Source organism: Dasypus novemcinctus, chromosome 23, assembly GCF_030445035.2.
Source record: "Dasypus novemcinctus isolate mDasNov1 chromosome 23, mDasNov1.1.hap2, whole genome shotgun sequence".
In the NCBI taxonomy this organism is placed as follows: Eukaryota; Metazoa; Chordata; class Mammalia; order Cingulata; family Dasypodidae; genus Dasypus; species Dasypus novemcinctus.
Genome location: NC_080695.1, coordinates 59,624,963 through 59,645,983, shown reverse-complemented (window position 1 = coordinate 59,645,983; position 21,021 = coordinate 59,624,963). Strand labels below are relative to the sequence as shown.

The window sequence follows — 21,021 nt, the reverse complement described above, 5'->3', positions numbered from 1 at the left end:
GGGCCCTTGGAATTGGCATCCTTTCCCAACATTTTAGTATGAAAATTTTCAAGCACACATAAAAGCTGAAAGATGTTTACAGTGACCACGCACCTAAATTCTACAGTGAACATTTTACTGTTCTCGTTTGGTCACATCTTTAGCCATCTAGTCCTCCACCTTGCCACCCATCAATCTGCCTTATTTCTTACACATTTGAAACTAGATTGCAGACATCAGCAATTACCCCTAAGTACTTCAGCATGTTTACCATAGAGTTAGCTAGAGTTCAAAATCTGTTTACGTTTTTTCTTTTGAGATAAAATTCACTTAGAAAGCAGCACACAAATCTTAAATGTGCCACTTCATGAGTTGAACATTGCATACGCCCACATGGCCTCAATCTTCACCAAGGCAAAACATGATCATCCCAGAAAGTGCTCTCATGCCGCTTCTCAGTAAATCCTGCCCTCACCCCCACAAATCAACTGCTCTTCCAATGACTTTCCCTCTCTAGTTAGTTTGGACCATTGCTATATGAACTACACTAGAAGTGATTCTTCGTGAAGTGCAGCTTCTTCAGAACCACAGGCCTAGGTGACTGCGTTTGCCTTAGAAGGTCTCCAGTGAGGGGAGGAAACCCAGGGATTAGCAGAAAGACCTCCCTGGGCCTTGGTCAATCAACCCACTTGGGGGCAAATAAACCATCAGGATGAGGCAGCTGGAAGATCAGGAAGAAAAGAAAGCAAGTGTCCTGGGCTCCTGCCCATCCCCCACCCACTGTGGGCATCTAGAGTCTGTGCTACTGACCAACAAGGAGCCAGTGCCTCCAAAAGAAGCCACAGAAGACAAGGACATCAGCTGTCCAAGAAAAAACTTTAATTTTGGGATTTTAGCCTTTCCAATTTATATAATGTGTGCCCAGTGCCTGTGCTTGAATGCCAAGGGGTAAATAGGCACCATAACAATAAAAATGGCAGCTAGTAATATTTAGTGCTTCCTGCATGCCAGGAGCTGTGGTCCACAACTCCAGTGACCTGCCTCAGATAACCCTCCTGGCAGACACTGTTAGGGCCCCACCTGCTCCCTGGGATCCCAGTACCAGCTGCTGGGAAAGCTGCTGTTGACACCTGCAATCGCCCTTTGGCAATTGGAGTCACCTGGCTCAGAGGTGCTGGGCAGTGACTTCTCCCAGTTTGGAGTGGCCCAGAGCATCAGACCGGCTGATGCAAAGGTACGAAAGCTTGGCTCCCTTCCTCCAGAGGGAGCTCCTTGTCCAGAGCTCTGCACAGGACCGGGCTGAGGCTGGTCTGCCCCTGAAACCCTGGCCTTGCGTAGTCTCTCGTCCCTACCTTGTTTTCCTTACTCTGTTGGGGAAAGAATCATGTCACCCACAAATGACACATTCAGGACCGAATCCACACACTTGTGGGTGCGAACGCATCTCTAAGTAGGAGCTTTGAAGATGTTACTCTTAGTTAAGGTGTGGACTCATTCCTCAATAGCAGCTCCAAAGAGCCTATTTAGGTAAGGCCAGATTGAATCTGGGTGGGCCTTAATCCATGGGAATGGGGTCCTATGAGGCAGAGACAACCTGGACCCAGAGAAAGTCACAGGGTGCCAGGAAGCCTGAAGCCAGAAGAAGGCAGAGGACAAGGAATTTGTCACGGGATGGGGATTGCAGTGAGCCAGCACAGGAACGCCACCAACTCCAGGAGAAGGTGTGGCCTGTTGAGACCTTGATTTTAGACTTCTAGCCTCCAAAACTAGGAGACAACAAATTCCTATTGCTGAAGTCAACCAGGATGTGATGTTTGTCATAGCAGTCCTGGCAAACCAAGATACTCCTTCATGGGGTTTTCCTAAGGGCACCCCCTTAACAAATCATTTGCATATGAATGCCCTACTCCGAGACCTGACCCAATCCATCCCATTTTAGAGATGGGGAATTTTGACATAGGGAGTTGAAGCCGCTTGCCCACAGTCGCCAAGGAAGAACTGGAGGAAGCACAATTCAGTTTCAGGTCTTTCTGACTCCGAAATTTCATTTAAATGACTACCTGTAAACTGGAGTCAAGAATGCCTACTTCACCATAATGAGGATTAAACAACATTTATGTGTAAAGGAGACTTAAAATGATCAAGAAATGTAAAGGAGTCAAATTATTATCATTCCCAACAGAGAAATTCAAGGCCATTGACAGACTGTTTGTCCACCAAACCTCATTTCTCTACTTCTCAGGCACAGACCTGGACAGCATTTCCCAGCCTCCACTGCACACACCCCTGACCATGTGACCAGTTCTGGCCAATGCAATATAAGAGGAATTTATGGGTGCCACTAGGGGGCAAATGCATTCTCAACAATCTCTTTAACTTTTTGCTGTCTGTATGTGGACAACCACAAGGCCCTAGTTCCACAGTTCCCAAACTAGATACCAGGGCACCCTTGCAGGACACCACAGCAAACTCATAGGAGTGCAGCAGGATATTTTAAATTTATAAGGGAAAATAGCAGCATCTATCAGGCGTCACATGAACTATTAGCTCAAGGTAGTTCAAGGTGTTATATCAATCACTATGTTTGTCAATGATGTCATATTTTTGCAAAGCTGGGGTTCTACCAGTTGCTGTAATAAAATGCAAATACAGCAAGAAGATCAATCTGGAACAGGTAACGAGATTGGAGAGGCATCCCCTCTGATTCCAAGGTTTAGGAAGTTGTGCAGTACCCAGCAGGCATTGAGCTATTTGGACACAAATATTCATTAAGTTGTTTGAGCATACCTATTTAAAAGTTAGATGATTCTTTAGTGTAGAGTGCTATGAAAAAAATGAAAACATTAAGGGCACCCTGAACTTTTTGAAGTTTTTGAACAACTGTCTTAAGGGATGGCAAAGCCACAAGTCAAAAGGAGCCTGGGTTGTGGATCACTGCATAGGAAATCACTATGCGCCAACCAGGAGCACCTGCCTTAAACTGGCATGATGGCAAGAAATATGTTTCTATTATGTCTGAGAATGCTCACTTTAGTGCCTATTTTCTAGAGTGATGTAGCCTATCTCAACTAACCTCATGGCTTTAAAAAGTGAACCTGCTTCCTTTTACTTTCAGAAAAGCCACAAGGCATAATCCACAAATCAGGCATGCTCAGCTTTTAGAAAATACAATATTCTTGGGAGTAAGAAACCTTAACTCAGCAAACACGTATTGTGCATTACTTTGTCCCCTGTGCAAATCCATGGGGATACAAAAATGAATGAAACCTGGGCACAGCCCACAGTTTTCTTCTGTACAGGAGAGGCCTCCTCAAATACAATGTGTATTTTCAGCCTAAGGCACATGGAGCACACCACTGGGACGAGGAGCTGCTACTGAAGGCAGGTTGGCCATGTGGATGGTCGAGTAGAGAGAGGCACGCCAGGATGAAGGAGGTCAGTACAAAGGCTCAGCGGTGTGAAAGGCCTTGGAGGAGACCCTCAGTGAGGCACCACCACCAAGGGCATTTGGCAAAACCCAGGAGGAGAGGCCAGGTGGAAAATCAGAATGCAGCCCAGGAAGGGCCTCAAAGACCAGGTAAGCCCAAACCAGAAACTAGCCAAATGTCATCAGCTGGAGAATGGACAAGTACTTTATGGTATATCCACACCATGAAGTACTACTTGGCAATAAAAAAGAATAAATTACTAATTCATACACAGACCAAAAAAAGCATGGTGGAGGGGAACAGTTGAGCCCCTGCTACCCACATGAGAGGTCCTGGGTCCAGTCCCCTGTCCCCCTAATAAACAACAACAACAAGTTAACAAACAATAAAACCAACTCAGGGGAGCTGAGCTGATGTGGCTCAGTGGCTGAGCACTGGCTTCCCACACACGAGGTCCCAGGTTCAATCCCCGACCCTGGTACCTCAAAAAAATCCACTCTGGACCTCACCTCGAAAACATTAAGTCAAGCAAAAGAATCCAAATTCAAAAGAGGACATATTCTATGATTCCATTTATATGATGTTCAAGAGCATGCAAAACTAATCTAAAGTGAAAGAAATCCGAACACTGGTTACCTCTGAGGAGTGGATGGAGCTAACTGTGAGAAGCAGCAGGAGGGAACTTTCAGGGGTAATGGAAATTTTCTTGCACTTTGGGTACGTGGGTATATCATCTATTGAAACTCATTGAATTGTACACTCAAGATTTATGCATTTCATGGTACGCAAATTCTAGGCTATGGATTTGGCAGTTGGGGGCTGCAGAAGCCAATCACCAGCATGCCGAGTGGTTTTATCCCCAGAGGACTCAGGATTGGGTGCCTTACATAAAGCCAATTTGGGCAGGAATCTTTTTCAAATTTTCTGAGCCTCAGAATTTTTTTTCAAAAGCAAAATATTATTCAGCACTCCAAAATAACAGACCAAATGGAAACTGTTCTGTTTGAAGTGGAGATAAGTGATCAAAGACCCCTTGGAGGCTTCCTCTTCCTCCCTACCAGACCTCTGAGGTACACCCAAAGAACCTAGGGCTCACTGGATCCCAGGCTGAGGACCATCGACCCAAGGGGGCCAGCAGGGATGCTGAGTTCAGTTGCACAGTTGAGCACTGCACAACTCCAGACAACGATGTGAATGGCATCACTTGTGGGTATACAATGCAACAGCCCTGGGGGCAGACTGGTAAGATGAGCAAATGAAGCAGATCCAGAAAGGATAAATGGTAACTAGCCCTCAGCCAGAGGGTTAAGCTTAGGAAGATAGGGTAGGAGCCATGGCAAGCCAGTGTAAACAGCCCAGTTTAAAGAGGACAGCTGCTACTCACCTCCAACTGATTGTTGCTATGTGGGAAAACAGGCTCAGCACTGCCATGTCTGCTTTTTCAAGAGAAGCCAGAAACCTGGATTTATATGAAGCCTCCCTGTTTTTAAATGCTTGGAATTAATTTAATTGAAAAAAGAGAGAGAGAGAAAACACTGTGTAGCCCAAATCAAACATAGCTGTAAGGCAAATCCACCCATCAGGGCCACCAATTTGCAAAAACTGGTTTAAAACTTTAATCAAAAAGCATCTGAATTCTTGGCAATAGAGAAAAAGAGGCACAGGTGCATTGCCCCTTTGTGCCCTGTATACTTGCAGGCATCTGAGCTGTCTGCTTTCTGAGAGTCAGGAGACTTGACTTATGCCTTCCTTCAAACTCTAAGGATTAAGCAGGAGGCATTAACAAAGACATGGCACAGACCACCACTCAGGAGGCACTGTGAGAGCGGCGGCAGGTGCCGCTTCCTGCATACTGTCACCCCTTGGCTAATGATGCACAGAGTGACTGCCATCGTGAAGGCAGGAATACTGACATGGTGGTATGCAGATCCCAGCCCCAAGCAGATCAGCATGGGCAACATTTAAATGAATAAACAAAACAAAACAGCCTAATGAAAATGCATATTAGATGATCTAAAGGCAGACTTTTCTTTACAAGTAAATAAATAAATAAATGAAAACCTGTTTTGATCCTATTTTTCTTAAAGCTCTTCTGTACGATTACTTTGAGAAAGCCTCCAAAGCTCAGGAACTCTAATTCCTAAAGTGGGAAGCAAGGTGAAGGAATGGTAGAGAGAAGGGAGAAAGTCAGAAATCAAGCATCATTTACGTTTGGCTGTGGACTCCATTCAGTTGGCCATTTGAGACATCCCTGTTAAGCCAATGGTTCTCCAAGTGTGGTCCACAGACGACACTCCACACACACACCATAGAACATCCTAAAAATTCAAATTTCTGGGTCCTCTCAGATGCCTGCTGAATCAGCATCTCTGATGTGTGGTCAAGGCCCCCGCTTTCTCAGCAAACATCCTCGAGAGGATTCAGACACACACTAAAGCTCAGTAAACCCCGGCCCAAATGATCTTATCCACTCCTGCAGTTTGGGATATTGTTTACAAGGCAGTGGAAAGAAGGTCATAGCTGGAGCCCAGAACTCTTTCGTGAGCCTGAGACATATATATCCATCAGTGGATTCAATATCGCCACTTGGGCATCTTACAGCTATCTTAAATTAGCAAGAATAAAACTGAACTCGGGACTCTCATCATCTTCATAAAAGGCATCTCCTTTCCTCCAGGTGCCTATGCTAGAAATGTGGGCATCACCTTGACAACTCCATTTTCTCATCCATGGCATCATATTCCCGGTGAGATTGTGGCATTCTACCTCTACAAGGGTTAATTTCTGATGCAATTACAAACAACCCCAACATCTCTGTGATTGAAGATGACAGTGGGTCAGCTAAAGTTCTTGATTCTATTGGGCTTAGTTTCAGGATGCAGGTCAAGTTCTGGTCCTCATTCTGGGGTTTGCTCTTCTTGTGGGAAATGGCAGCAGGAATTCAAGGGTTAGTGGACACATACAAGGCTCCTTAAAGCCTCTGGTCAGACTGTGCACCATCAGTTCTGCCTCTATTTCCTCAGCCAAAGCATGTCCATTGGCCAAGCCCAACATTAGTGGGGCTGGAAATACACTCTTCTGTTGAGAGAGGGGAAACTAAATATTTGCTGATCAATGATACCAGTGCTCCATGACCTCTAGACTATATCCCAGCTCCATCCCTTTCTCTCCATCACCACTGCTATCACCCTGGTCCAATTCACCGTCATCCCTCACTTGGATGTCTACAACAGCCTCCAAACTGGTCTCGTTACCTTCTCCGTGGCCCCTCCAATCTGTTCTCCACCCAGCAGCCAGCTGATCTTTTAACAGTGTAGATCAGCTCATGTTGTACCCTCTAATGGTTTCCCATTGCACTTAGGAAAAATCCAAATTCCGTATCCTGACCTCCTGGGCCCTACATGAACTGTCCCATGACTGTCTCTCTAGCTCAGGAGTATTTACCTTGGGGTTCACCGACACGCACACCCCCACAAGGAGTGTCTAACTTCATTCCTTTCACTTCCTCCCTACTCAAGCCAGTGGCCTGCCTTCAAGCTCCCTAACCCACCACCCTCTTCTCTGTTTCCCAGCCCTTCCCAACCCTCTACCTAGAAGCCCCTTCCCATTCTCACTGCTGCCTTGCTTTCCTCCTCTTCACCTTGCAGATCTCAGCTTAAAATCCCGTTCTTCAGGAGCGTCATTTGTGATCACCTACTACTAGGACGTCTCATACTAGTCTCTTAGGTAACTATATTTATTATAAATTAAGTTATAATGGATAGTTATTGGTTTGATGCCCCTGGATACAGAGTATAAACTCCATGAGGGCAGGGACCGTATCTATTTTGCCAGCTCTTGAGTCACCAGTGTTGAATGCAGGGCACAGCACAGATCCTCAATGACTGTTTGTTGAACAAATGCCAAACTATCTATACTGAGTACCTAGGGGACTTCTATGTTATTTTATTTAATCTTCATTCATGCCTTAGGCAAATTAACCCAAAGGAACTGAAGCTCAGAAAGAGTAGCATAAAGTAGCCTAAAGTCACTCCTCTAAGAAGAATCAGAGTCCAGATTTTTAAAATCCAGTTGTTTCTATTTCTGAAACCCACACAATTATCTATTGTGCTAAGTTGCTGCCTTTAGAGGAAACCCAAAAGTAATTTCCCAGGACATAAGACAACCTGTCATGCCCCAATTCTTTGCAACCTAACCCAAGCTCAGTGACACCTCTTCTTCCTGCAGTTAACATGTGTGACAGTGGGCACAGTGGGAGCTCAGAGAGAAGCTGAGGCTGCCCCCTCCTCCTCTCCACCCAACCAAGAAATGCATCATCTCTTTTGGAGAAAGAGTGAAGTGGACTTGGCCCAGTGGTTAGGGCATCCGCCTACCACATGGGAGGTCCGCAGTTCAAACCCCGGGCCTCCTTGACCCGTATGGAGCTGGCCCATGTGCAGTGCTGATGCGCGCAAGGAGTGCCATGCCACGCAGGGGTGTCCCCCGCATAGGGGAGCCTCATGTGCAAGGAGTGTGCTCCGTAAGGAGAACTGCCCAGCGCGAAAGCAAGTGCAGCCTGCCCAGGAATGGCACCGCACACACGGAGAGCTGACACAGCAAGATGACGGAACAAAAAGAAACACAGATTCCTGGTGCCCCTGATAGGGATAGAAGCGGTCACAGAACAACACACAGCAAATAGACACAGAGAGCAGACAACTGGGGGGGTGGGGGGGTGGGAAGGGGAGAGAAATAAATAAAAAATAAATCATTTAGAAAAAGAAATCTAGATAAAAAAATATCAATGAATTCCTTAAGAACCCCAAATGGGAAACAAGGAATAGATCACAAAGCAGTGCACGCTAAGGGTCAGTTGTTCTGTTCTAACAACACCACACAAGAAGTTTGATGTACTCCTTCTGGGCCTCCATTTCCCCACCTGTGAAATGGGATAATAATAGAAGTCACTGCCTCTCAGGAGAATTGGAAGGAACCAAAGTCATAAAGCCCATGAAATGCTAGGCTTGGCTATAGGTACCTGGCGAGCACTCAGTAAATGTTTACCACCCCTGGAAGACAAGTCCTTCAAAAAAGGCAAGAAACTGCTTGTCATTTTCCAAAGCAAAAATGACATAGAGTGACACCTGTAGGCACTGTAGTTGCAATAGTGATGAAGGAAATTATGTGATGAAATTGCTAGAAATAACCCTTTGTTATTGCTGAAAGAGCAGTGGTTTCTGAAACAGAAAAACTGGGATCTAGAGCAGATGCAGATTCTTACCACGGGACCCCGGGCATTTTTATTTTTTCTCTTCTCTGAACCTTAATTTTCTTGACTGAAGTCATAGGTATTAGTAGCAAAATTTTTTCAAATGCATCATTCTCCTACCACCTTTACAGTTTTTACCATATCTACATACCATTCACACTGTTGTGTATTTAATATTTTATTTATATTAATTTATTCATAAATATTTATTGAACTGTGTGCCAGGGACTCTTCTAGGCACTGAGACACTGCTCTAGATGACTTTTTCTTTTAACTTAGTATCTACTTTACCCTATAATGAACACTAATATCCATGAACTTATGGGATTGATAAACTAATGGCAAATCATTTTTTTTCTAATACACATTAAAATAAAGGCATAACCACAGAAAGGAATGGGTGTCCACATCCACCTGTGTCATCTCCAAACGCCACCAGGGATACAAGGTAGATGCTTTGGTTCACATGGGCCTAGAAATGGCTAAGATCCCTTGCAACCCTCAACCCTGAATCATTCTGAACTCCTCAGAAGAGAAGAGTACCACAGTTCATCTTCTTTCCTTCCAACCCACTCCGGTGGAGCAATGAGCAGAGTGAAGATAACTGTGTGATTATTCGGCAATTATCAGGCTTTTTTTTCTTTGTTTCCTGAGCCTGAGACCAGATCTCTGTCAGTTCGAGAACATACTTGAACTCCGGGTTCTCTGTTTTCAATTTGCACTCCAAACTTCAGGCACTTTCATCTTTCTCTTCAGTCAAATGGGAAGTTAGTTTACACCCAGGCGAAGGCATTTTCATCTTCAAAGAATATTATCCACTGTCAATGACCTCTTTAGATTTAACAGGGGAAAGCCTCCAGAAAACCCATAATCATCCTCCTACCAAATACTATTTAATAAGCGATGCACAATGAGTCAAAAATGTATGTTCTGAGCTGCCTTTGAAATATTAAAAAGACTTAAAAAGGAAAACTTCCCCACCAATCAATTAAAAATCCCTAAAACTTCAGTAAAAAAAAAAAAAAAAATGGGTTAAGGGCCTGAAGAAACACAAACAGCTAATAAGCACATGAAAAGCCACTCAACTTTCTTAGTAATCAAAGAAAATGCAAATGAAAACACCAAGAGAGCTTTTGTCTGTTTCAAATTCGCAAAGGGTTATAACATAATTCTCCATCCGAGCTAGAGTGGGGTGAAATATGTACTGGTGAATGATGTTTCTTCATTTCTGGAAAGCAATTTTTACATTGTTTTGTGAGATCCTTCAAAGAGGGTATGATCTTTGACTCAGTAATTCCCTTTCTAGGAGTCATCCCTAAGAAAACCATAGAAGATCTACCTGTCAAATATGCTTGATCAACGGACAAAAATGTTTATCATGATGCTATGTCTAAGAACAGAATTTCTCCACTGCAAGGCTATAGACATTTGGGGTTCAATAATTAATTCTTTGCTGGAAGTCACTGTTCTATGCATGGTAGGATGTTTAACAGCACCCCTGACTCTACCCACAACATGTCAATAGCATACTTCCTTCCCCCAGTTATGACAATCAAAATTGTCCAGACATTGCCAAATGCCCCCTGGACGACAAAAATCACTCCTTGTTGAAAACCACTGGTTTAAGAGTTAACATTTTTTTAACCACCTAAATGTCCAAGTATAAGAAAATGGTTAAGTCAGTTAAGGTCTGTTCATAGGATGGAATATTATGGATTAATTTTAAATGTTGCTTTTAAGGAGTATTCAATGGCACAGAAACCCAATCATAATCAAATGGTATATAAAAAAGCAAAGAACAAAATTTAAATAGCCACATATTCTTAGAAAAGCAGATGGAAAGGAAATAAAGCAAATACCCACTGCAATTTTCTCTAGGTAGCAGGATTAAAAAGCAGTTTTCAGTTCCTTTTTCAAAATCTCTGTCAGTTTTATATATTAAGAGGATAGATTTCTAGTCTGAAAAATCTGGTTTTAAGACTTGGCTGTGTGACTTTCTAGCTCTTACTTGCTCTTACTGACTTCCTCTTAACCTCCAAGTCTGTGACTTCAGCTTTAAGACAGGGATAACTATGATGTTTATTGTACAGAGTAGCAGTCACTAAGTGTGATGATGCACCCAAAGTGTACAGCCTGGTACCTGGCAGGTCATTAAAGGTTCATTGTCGTGAATAGGTCCCACCTTTTTATTCTGGTAAAATATATACAACATTAAATTTCCCATTTTAAACACTTTCAAGTATACAATTCAGTGGTGTTAATTACATTCACAAGGCTGTGCTACCATCACCACCATCCATACAAAAGGCATTAATTTTTTTCCATTTAAAAATTTTTTTTCTTAAAGTGAAAACGAACAAAGAAAAACACCAAGCAAGAGCCCGTCTAATGTCTCTGAGGAGCACATTGCCTGAGAACGAGTGACAGCTGATGTTAGTAGTTTGGCACTAGGCAGAACTCTGTTAACGGCAGAATGAAGACAAGGATGAAAAATCTGCCTGCCATAAACGGGGAGCCATGGGAAAGTGTTATTTGAGTTGGACAGGATGGTGCGCAAGCTTCCAGCCAAAGGCATTAACGTGTCAACAGCCACGATGTGGGTTTAACTGCCTGAGAGTTTAAACATCCAATGACTGAGCTTTCAAAGAGGCTCTGGGAATTTGCTCTGGAAATGTTAGTAAGTCTGTTGTGATCTGTTTGGATCAGAACCTGGGGAGCCAGGTCTCCGTAATGGGTGCTGCCTTTGGGATGTGGTGGATGGAGTCTAGATGTCCGGTTGCAAGGAAGGACATGCGATCTTGTCTTGCCAAGTTCCTTTCTGTCTTTGGGTCCCTTACACTTGATGTATTTATAGAAGCAGCACAGCTTAATATGTAAGAATAGGAAAACTGGGGATCAGCTAGGGTCCTGGCTCCACCAAGGACTAGCTATCATAACTTTGGACAAGTTATTAATACTTGCTTCATGAATCCAAGGCACCTTTTCTGCATCTACAAAAGGTGGAAGATGGTACCTCTACTCTGTAAAATGTTTAGCACGGTTCCTGCTTGCACCTAGCAAGTACTCAATAAAATGGTGGCTCTAACAGCTTTTTAAAAAAACTACTCCACATATGGAATTAGAACCTTCTTCAAAGTGGAATTCGGCCTTCTGAAACTTTGAGCATGGTGTAGATCAGTGGGTAACAGGCAATGACTCTGCGGTCCAGCCAAGACTTTTCAGGGGCTACAGGATATGCCCCAGCACTTCTCAATCACAATTCTCCCTTCCCTTCAACATGTATCACATGAGCCAGGTCCTGGGTAGATGCTGAGTAGATGCTGAGATGGCCAAGAACAGTCCCTTTGCCTCAACTTGCTCAGAATCTCATGGAGAAGATTGATATGGAAGAGACAGATGTACTTCCCTGCAATGAGAGGACATGGTACCACAGGACCAAGCACTCAGGCCTTGGGGCCGGATGAGCTCATTTTAATTCCAGATCTTGCCAGCCATTGGCCCTGGACAAGTTACTTCACCTTTCTAAGACTCAGTATCTTCATCTGCAAAATGGGGACAATAACGCTAGTGCTTCTGCCCCATAGGATGGTTGTCAGGACTAAATGAAAGTTCTTAGAACTGCTCCCAGCACACAGCTTGTGTTTAATAAATATTAGCTGTTGCCATGGTTAAACTCTAGGCAGCTAGGTATCTGGCTCCTGGAAAGACAGCGGCTCTGTGACCAGGCAGAGGGGTGGGATCCTCCCAATGGGATTCGGCCATCCCCTGCAATATCCAGTCTGGGTGGACCTCTCACCACACCTGAATTACTCCCCACCAGCATCACCGGGCAGGACCAGAGGAAACTTTCTTGTGAGGGCATAGATAGATAGATGGACAGACAGACACAGTCAATAAATGACAGATTAGAAAGATGATAGATACAGACATACCTTCATCATTTTAACCTCTCTCAAACACACACACACACATGACTTGTGACTTCTAAACAGAAAGAAAAATCTAAATTACTTCCAAACACAATTTCACATTCTGCCCATCTTGCTACAAAAAAAACTAAAAATAGAAAGAAGGAAGGGAGGGAGGGAGAAGGCCCTTTCACAGAAGCAAGAAGAATGAGGAAGGACCGTGGATGGGCAGGATTTGCTGAGGATGGGCAGGGGCTGGGACGCCTATGCACACTCTCCCCTGGCGTCACCTGACAGAGCAGAGAGGTGGCAGGTGCCTTCTCTGTGACTCTTCCACCTGACACCTGCCTGTCCAGAAGCTTCCTATGGTCACTCTGGGGGACCCTCGAGCTGAATGCCCTCATGTTTTCATGGTGATTTCCAACAGAAGCCAGTTCTTTCTTTCCCTGGCATGAGTCTGGGCATTTGGGCAGACAAATGTGCTTGAGGGTTTTGTTGAACAAGGGAGCCATTGTGATGTCTGGGAGGAACGCCACCACCAAGTGATAAATTTGGGTAAGCTGGCTGCCACTGGTACATACACACACATGCACAGACATACACTTCTGTGTAACCCATGTGGGCCCCCCTAAAGGCATCTGAGGCAGACTAACAACCAGGGAGATGTGACCACTGACCAACAGGTGGACACTGGATCCCAGCTTTGGAGTAGTACTGCAAGCTTCCGGCTGTTACCCCTTAATTAGAAAATCAAGGGAGGTTCAGAGGAGCCAAAGGAGTTCTGGGCTAGCAGGGAAGTACTTGGGGAATGAGGTCAATGGCTATTTTTCAAGTGACACAGAAGTATTTCAATAGTTTATCACCCACTCTGGGCATACCAGTGCATACCAGCTGTCTTAGACTGGGCTTCTAGAAGCAGAACCTGCAAAGAAGATGGGTGTGCAAGTGATTTATTAAGAAACTTCTCCCTGAGAACCGAATATATATAACCTGAGAAATATATACAATTAAATTTAAGGAAGTGGTTGAAGCAGCTTCACTCCCTTCACTCCCAAACAGTAATAAGAGCTAAAATGTATAGAGTGTCCACAACATGCCAGGAACTGTACAAATGGCAGGTGCAATCTCGTAACTTTTCAAGGTGGTCTTACTCTTCCCATTTTCCAGATGAACAAACTGAGGCCCAGAGCATTCAAGAATCTTGGAGACAGTTTCATGACAAATAGACAGTAACAGAGAAATTCCAACCCCACTGAAGCCTGCCAGGCTCTACAGTGTATGTTCTTTCCAATTCCAACTTCCCAGCGCCATCTCCTTTTGAGGCAAACATGATCCTAGGCTGAGGATTCTCGTGCAAGTGCCTTACTAAGGAAGGGATCCCAGGAAAAACTGGTAAGGAAGTGGGGGAAGTGGAGGCAGGGAAAGGGTATAAGCTGAGCATGAACGACTTCCCGGAAAATTCCAGCCTCAGCCTGATCCCGTGCAGAGCTCTGGAGTGTACATTGGGCTTCAGGGTTTGTCCCAACTTGAGGCAAGAGAGCTGGGCTCTCTTCTTCCCACACCAGTTTGTCACCCAGCAGGGTATGTCAACTCCCAGGCACAGTGGCTCCAGTAGCCCAAGAAAGTCACAGGCACATACCACTAGACGCAAAGCACACAGAAGCAGACCAAAGAAAATCAAGGCGACCTGGGCAGCCGCTGGCCATGTCCACCCGAACACCCATCCCTCTTAGCGAAGTCCAGCAGGACCTTCCCACGTTCTGGACTTTAAACCCCAAGAACCAACTGCCCTACTGCATGGGGGGACAGATCCCCCTTCCCTGGTATTCTAAGGAGGAGCATGTGCAAGCGCTGATGACCTGAGCACGACTCTAATCTAAGAAAAGTAGCCCATTTCCCACCTCTACAGAGAGGAGACATCATCGAGTAACTTGTCCAGAATCTTCAGCATTATTCTTACAGATATCAGTAAACAAGAGAGAATTTGACTGTTCGCAGAATTTCAGCAAATTGAGCTCACATTTTGAGGGAAAATAAAAGGCAGCTCAGATTTAATGTGAAATTCTGCTACAAGGAAGATGATTGGATACATTAGAGGGGCTTCAATTTTTACTGTGGCAGACGCCGAAGGTACCTGTCATTTCTCTCTGCGACTCAGTACCTGTGCTTATTTCCTTGATGCTTGAGGCTCCGATATTGAGGAAGCTGAAAGAGATGGAAATCAATGCACTGGCAAAGGAGAAACAGGACAAATTGGTGGGAAGGCCAGGGACTCAGACTGGAGAAAATGGGAATGAATGTTGAGACCCAGGTGAGGAGCCAGAAAGGACTCAAGTATCAAAATCCATGTAAATTAGCAAGTATTTAAATACCATGCACTAGCAGCCAAGAAAAAGTGATACCTCTAGAGGAGGCATAAGCAGGCACAAGACCAGGGGGCAGCAGTCACACAGCATCTTAACTATATACGCAAAACAGAGAAACACGCTGAGCAGCATGAGCTAGAGGGGCTTTAACTAGAAGAATCGGGGGTAGAAGATAGAGCTTAAAAGGGTGAAAAACTGGAAAGTCAAACCCAAAAGCCCTCTCTCTTCTCTGGCACACCATAAAAAATAATAATACAGACTGAGTACTGTGCTGAGAGCTCTACCTACCTTATCTCAGCTGACCCACGAGAACTACCGGAAGTACAAAAACCCCATTTTACAGATCAGAAAATGGAGGCTCCAAGAGGGGAAGGAAATTTCTCAAGGTCACACCACTTGAAAGGGGTAGAATTAAGACTCGGACCCTGTCTTCCAAACCGCTGCCATCCACCACCGGCTCCATGAATTCTGCCTCAGCTTCTCTCTCTGGGTCTGCTGCATTCTAAATGCCTGTCTCCGCAGACTGGCATTTCCTACACTGGCAGGCTTGCAGAGCAGAGAAATGGTCACCCCAAACTTGTTTCAAAACGGCACCCAAAACACAATACCAGGATAGGCTATACAAACCTGTCCATATCAGTAATTACATTCAGTGGCCCCCAATACCACCTGTCGAGAATGTCTGTGTTTTTTCATTGAAAGTTTCAAAGTCAAGAATCTAATTGGCTTCTCATTCCCTCACCTGTAACTATGGGGTGGGGATGATGATTATATTAGAAATTGAGGGTAGCTGGTGCTGGGGTGGTAACTTCTCTATGAAGTGGGTATGTGAGTGGAGAAGAATGGTTGCTATCTATAGTGTCCTCATTTCTTCATTCAAAGCTCATTGAGTGAGCATCTAATTCTTTGCTAGGCCCCAGGATTTCAAGGTAAAGAAATGATCCTACCAGCCTTTAGGTGGCTCACAGTGTCTAGGACAGACACATGAGTAAACCATTACTATCCAGGGGAATTAATAATATGGTTGAGAGAAATAAGGAGTACTGCCATCTTGCAGAGGAAGCGTATCTAGTCTGACATAGCAAGTCAGGGACGGCATGAAGATGGTGGCCCATGAGCCGAGTCTGAACAAGATGATGTACAGTGCAAAAGTATGGTGCATGCCTGAAAAGCATGTCTTACTAGGGGACTTTGGAGAATTGAGTACAATGGGAAGCTATGAAGGAGGAGCAGAAACGAGGTTAAATAAAAGGAAGCAAGGGCCAGACCATGAGTGACTTTCTGTGCTAAGAAGTATAAGCATTTTCGTGAGAGGAAATACAGTCTAGTGCAGTGCAAAAAACTTTCTGTGATGATGATGTTCTAACTCTGTGCTGTCCAAGATGGCAGCCACATGGGGTTACTGACCATATGACATGTGGCTCATGAGACGGAGGAACTGAATTTTTGTTTTAATTGAAGCATAATTAGACACATGTGGCCAGTGGCTGCCATACTGGACAGCTCAATCTAGCAGTTAAGCTGTAAGTTCTAGAGGCAGATGTGATGCTGGCTCCAACACTAATGGGCTATGTCACTCTGAGGAAATTCGTTAACCACTTTATACCTCAATTTTCCCATTTGCAAAATGGGGATAATAACTCATTCCCTAGGGGTATTGTGAGGATTAAGTTGACACACGTAAAGCACTTATAATGGTGTCTAACATATAGTAATCATTCAGTCATTGGTATAGTTCCAGAAATTGGCGGGGAGCTTTGAGAGGTGTTAGGCATGGGAGATGGCAGGCGGGGGGGGGGGGGGGGGGGTAGTTCTATCAAGATGGCCGCTTCCACTTCTGACCAAGATGTTGAGCTAGCTCAAGGAACTATGAGGAACTTCTGGGATATCTGGGGGCTGAATCAGACTGGGGCAGGTGGGAGGTAACTTGGATCTGAGGCAGAACTGCCCAGCATGCCATGGGAGGATAAACTGGAAGATAGACTTTAGAAGTTTGGTCCTTGCTGCTCTCCTGACATTTGCCCTGGAGCAAACAGCATCTGGTCCCACCTCCCAGCTCAGACCTCTGGTCCAGGTGCTGCTAGGGATGAAATCAGGGCAGGGTGAAAGCTCTGGGCTCATGATGCTCAGAGAAAGTGGGGGGGGGGGGGGGGGGTGGCGAGAACTAACTGACTTCAGGGAAGTTGCTTTCTCAAATCCTCACCTCTATTCCTTCATCTCCATCCCAAAAGTTCCTCCTAATATTGCTTCCCTTAGGTGAAAAAGGGATGCCTGAACAGCTGTTTTGAACAGTGAGAAGTGGTCGATTATGGGTTTGTGGTATCTGGGGCTCTTCACGATAGAGCTCATCCACCCCTTATCCCCCAAGCTTATTGGGGATAACGTGGGTCCTGGCCATCTCCCATTCACATAGCCCATCAGAGTAGTTCAATACCTCCCAGGGTAAAATGAGTCCACAACCCAAAATAATAAAAGAGTTGAGGAATATAACCATTTCAGTAGAAAACCAATATACTTAGTTAATAATTCCAACAGAAGCAAAAAATATTAGAACATATGGACTTAGATTTTAAAATTAGACTTTATTAAACATACTAAAGATATAAAAGAAGAAATTAGCAATATAAAACAAGAACAAGAAAATATAAAAAAGAACCCAGCTGAAATATCGGGCATGAAAAATACAGTGGTTAACATAAAGGACTCAATAGATGGTGGGTAAATGGACACAGAATGGATAAAGCTGAAGAATGGATTAATGAATAGGATGACCAGACTGAGGAAATCTTCCAGAAAGAAGGAAAAAACTAAACAAAACAAAAATCCACTAAGTTATACTGGATAGACAAGAAGTACTAACATCAGGATAATAGGGCTTCCAGAAAGAGAGAGAAATAAAAACGCAGAAGAAGAAATATTTGAAGAAATAATGGATATAAATTTCTAAGAAAGAAAAAAAAAAAAGATGGATTGACAGAGACCATAAAGTTCCAAAGAGGAGAAATGAGGAAAAATCCATATCTGGACATATTATAATAATATCTAAGAAAATATCAAAAGCAAAGAGGAAATTCTAAAAGCTTCCAGGGAGAAAAAGCAGATCATATTTTTTATAAAAGGAAGAATAAGATTGACAGAATTCTCTCATGAATACAGACTCCAAGAATGCATGAAGAAATGTTTTCAAAGAATTTCATGAAAAAGACTTAGAACTTAAAATGCTATATCCAGTTAAACTGTCATTCATATATGAAGGTATGATAATACTATTTCCAGGCATACAAGACCTCAAATATTTGCCACAATAAGTCCCACATTGAAAACACCTTGGGCTGAATTATCTAAATAAGGAGAGACATATCCAGGCAATGGTTCCAGATACATAGATGTTGTAGATCCAACGCCTTGGTAAAGTTTGATATTGTCTTTAAAGAACAGCTAAGACCAAATTTAAAAAGGAAATTATATCCATAAAAAAAACAAAAGAATTAAAAGTCACTAGAGTGCTGCTACTCAAAGTGTGGTCCCTGGACCAGCCACATCAGCATCACCTGAGCTTATTAGAAATGCAGGTTCCAGGGCTCCACCTCCAACCTACTGAAACAGACTCTGAATTTTAATAAGATCCCAGGTGAATGCACATTAAAGTTTGAGAAGCACTTGTCTAAAGAATGTCAATATAATAGCTGTGGAGAATGGGGGAGGAAGAGACAAAAGAGGGGATGGCATGATAAATTCCTATCTTATTGGAGGGGAGATAAGAGATAGCTACTTTTGAATAGAAAGTAAGGATTAAAAAGACATTTTAGGGAAACGGACTTGGCCCAGTGGTTAGGGCATCCGTCTACCACATGGGAGGTCCGTGGTTCAAACCCCGGGCCTCCTTGACCCGTGTGCAGCTGGCCCATGCGCAGTGCTGATGCATGCAAGGAGTGCCCTGCCACGCAGGGGTGTCCCCTGCGTAGGGGAGCCCACGCACAAAGAGTGTGCCTGTAAGGAGAGCCGCCCAGCACCAAAGAAAGAGCAGCCTGCCCAGGAATGGCGCCGCCCACACTTCCCGTGCAGCTGATGACAACAGAAGCGGACAAAGAAACAAGACACAGAGAACAGACAACCGGGGGGGGGATTAAATAAATAAAATAAATCTTCAAAAAAAAATAAAAAAATAAAAAGACATTTTAGAAGTGAGACAGACTGAATTAAATTACAATGGATTAACAGAACACAAAACAAGCTAATACAGCACTACAACATTAAGGATCGATATTAGTAGGTGGGGGGGGGAAGGAAGTTCCAAATTCATGTTTTAAAAAATTAAAAGCAAACAGTATAAAAACATAAACATTTAGGAATATAAGTAGAAGCAATGACACATATCAAAAGAAAAGCAAGAAATGGTGAGCTCAGAACTCAAGAGGATGGTTGACCTGGATGCAGCAAAGCAGGGAGGGAGCATATGGTTAGATGCAGGTTTTTGCCAAAGCTCTAGCTTTTGTTGGGACATGAGTTCCTGGGGGCCTATTACATTATTAAAAATAATTAACTATAACTATTGAGCATAATTAACAAAAAGAAAGCATCTTGCCTGGAACAATGAGTGTGTCACAAACCAAGGATTATGATTAATCCAATTTTGTACACCTGGGGTTGAAAAACTAACAAAAATCCAGCACCTGATGCAGTGTCTTGTGTCTGGCAGACACCCAAGAGTTGCTAATTGAGTAAATAAAGGATTACTTTGACAGCGACATGAAGGATAGATTACAGAGGGATCAGGCAAAGACCAGCAAAGAGTGCATGACTGTAATCCAAGCAAGACTTGAGAGAGACAGGAGCAGTGGAAACAGGGGAGGAAAGGGTGATGGCTAGAGATTTACTGTGATGTGGAAACCACTGGGCTTGGTGAATTAGATGTGCAGAGCCAGACGAGGGAGGAGCTGAGGTTGGTAACCAGCTTCTGGGCTCCTGGGACCACAAAACATCCCATAATTCCAGGAGACAGTACATCGCTGTTCCAGGATTGTTTTATTCTCCCCACATTTTAGGATGAAAACTTTCCCATCTACAGAAAACGTGAAAGAATTGTCTGGTGAACACCCACACACTCACCGCCTGGGTTCTAGAATTAATATGTGGATCCATTTTCTTTAACACATATCTATCCATTCCTCTGTCCTCCCATCACCCTGTCTTTTTATTTTTAAGGGGGGGAGGGGTCCCCTTGCAGGTACTGTGTGCACATTGTGATAGGAAGAAAACAAATTCAAGAGAAAAAGTTTTACCTCCTCAAACACAGACACTAAATAGTCCGTAATGATCTCAAGCCCCTTCCCCTAAGGTAGCTGCAGTCCTTTGGGGATGTTTATAAGGTCATTCATATGAGATACTAAGCTCATTGCTCTGGAAACAAATACTGTTGTCCTTAATTGTACTTTATGGGCATTTTAGAGAGGTGGAAATTTGCATCGTTGGTACTTGGTCTAGGGTTTGGAAACACACTCCTTGCCTAATATTTCAAATTATTTAACATCTACATTGAGCATAATTAAATTCTGATTGCTTCAAATAATACTCAGACATCAGTTACAATCAAAATTGACTCCTTGGGCTACTCAGGGCTCTTCCTTCTTTATATAAATCAACAATCATACTTGGATAAAAAGGGCTGTGTTTATGAAACTTCTTTCCCAAGAAAAAGTCAGGTTTGTTTCTTCCAGAATAGAGTCATCAGTCCTATTATCCTATAGCAAGTCCATTGTTACCATTTTGGTTAATGATAGTATGATTTAGATATGGGCCAAATTCATTGCTGACTTTTCATTTTCTAGAGAATGAAATCCTATGACTGCACCGTCTGCGCATCTCCAACTCCCCCCTCCTTTCTCATCTCTTTCTCTCTCTCTCTTTCTTTTTTTTTTTTAAAGATTTATTTATTTATTTTTATTTATTTAATTCCCTCCCCTCCCCCGGTTGTCTCTTTTCTGTGTCTTTTTGCTGCGTCTTGTTTCTTGTTTCTTTGTCCGCTTCTGTTGTCGTCAGCGGCACGGGAAGTGTGGGCGGCGCCATTCCTGGGCAGGCTGCTCCCTCCTTCG

The 21,021-nt window shown here is 43.7% G+C and overlaps 1 protein-coding gene across 3 annotated transcripts in view; it reads right to left on the bottom strand.

The window, feature by feature from the left end:
* SHISA9 (shisa family member 9) overlaps nt 1-21,021 on the bottom strand; it is a 282,576-nt gene that overhangs the window by 201,997 nt on the left and 59,558 nt on the right. The gene's annotated exons all lie outside the window — the stretch shown is intronic.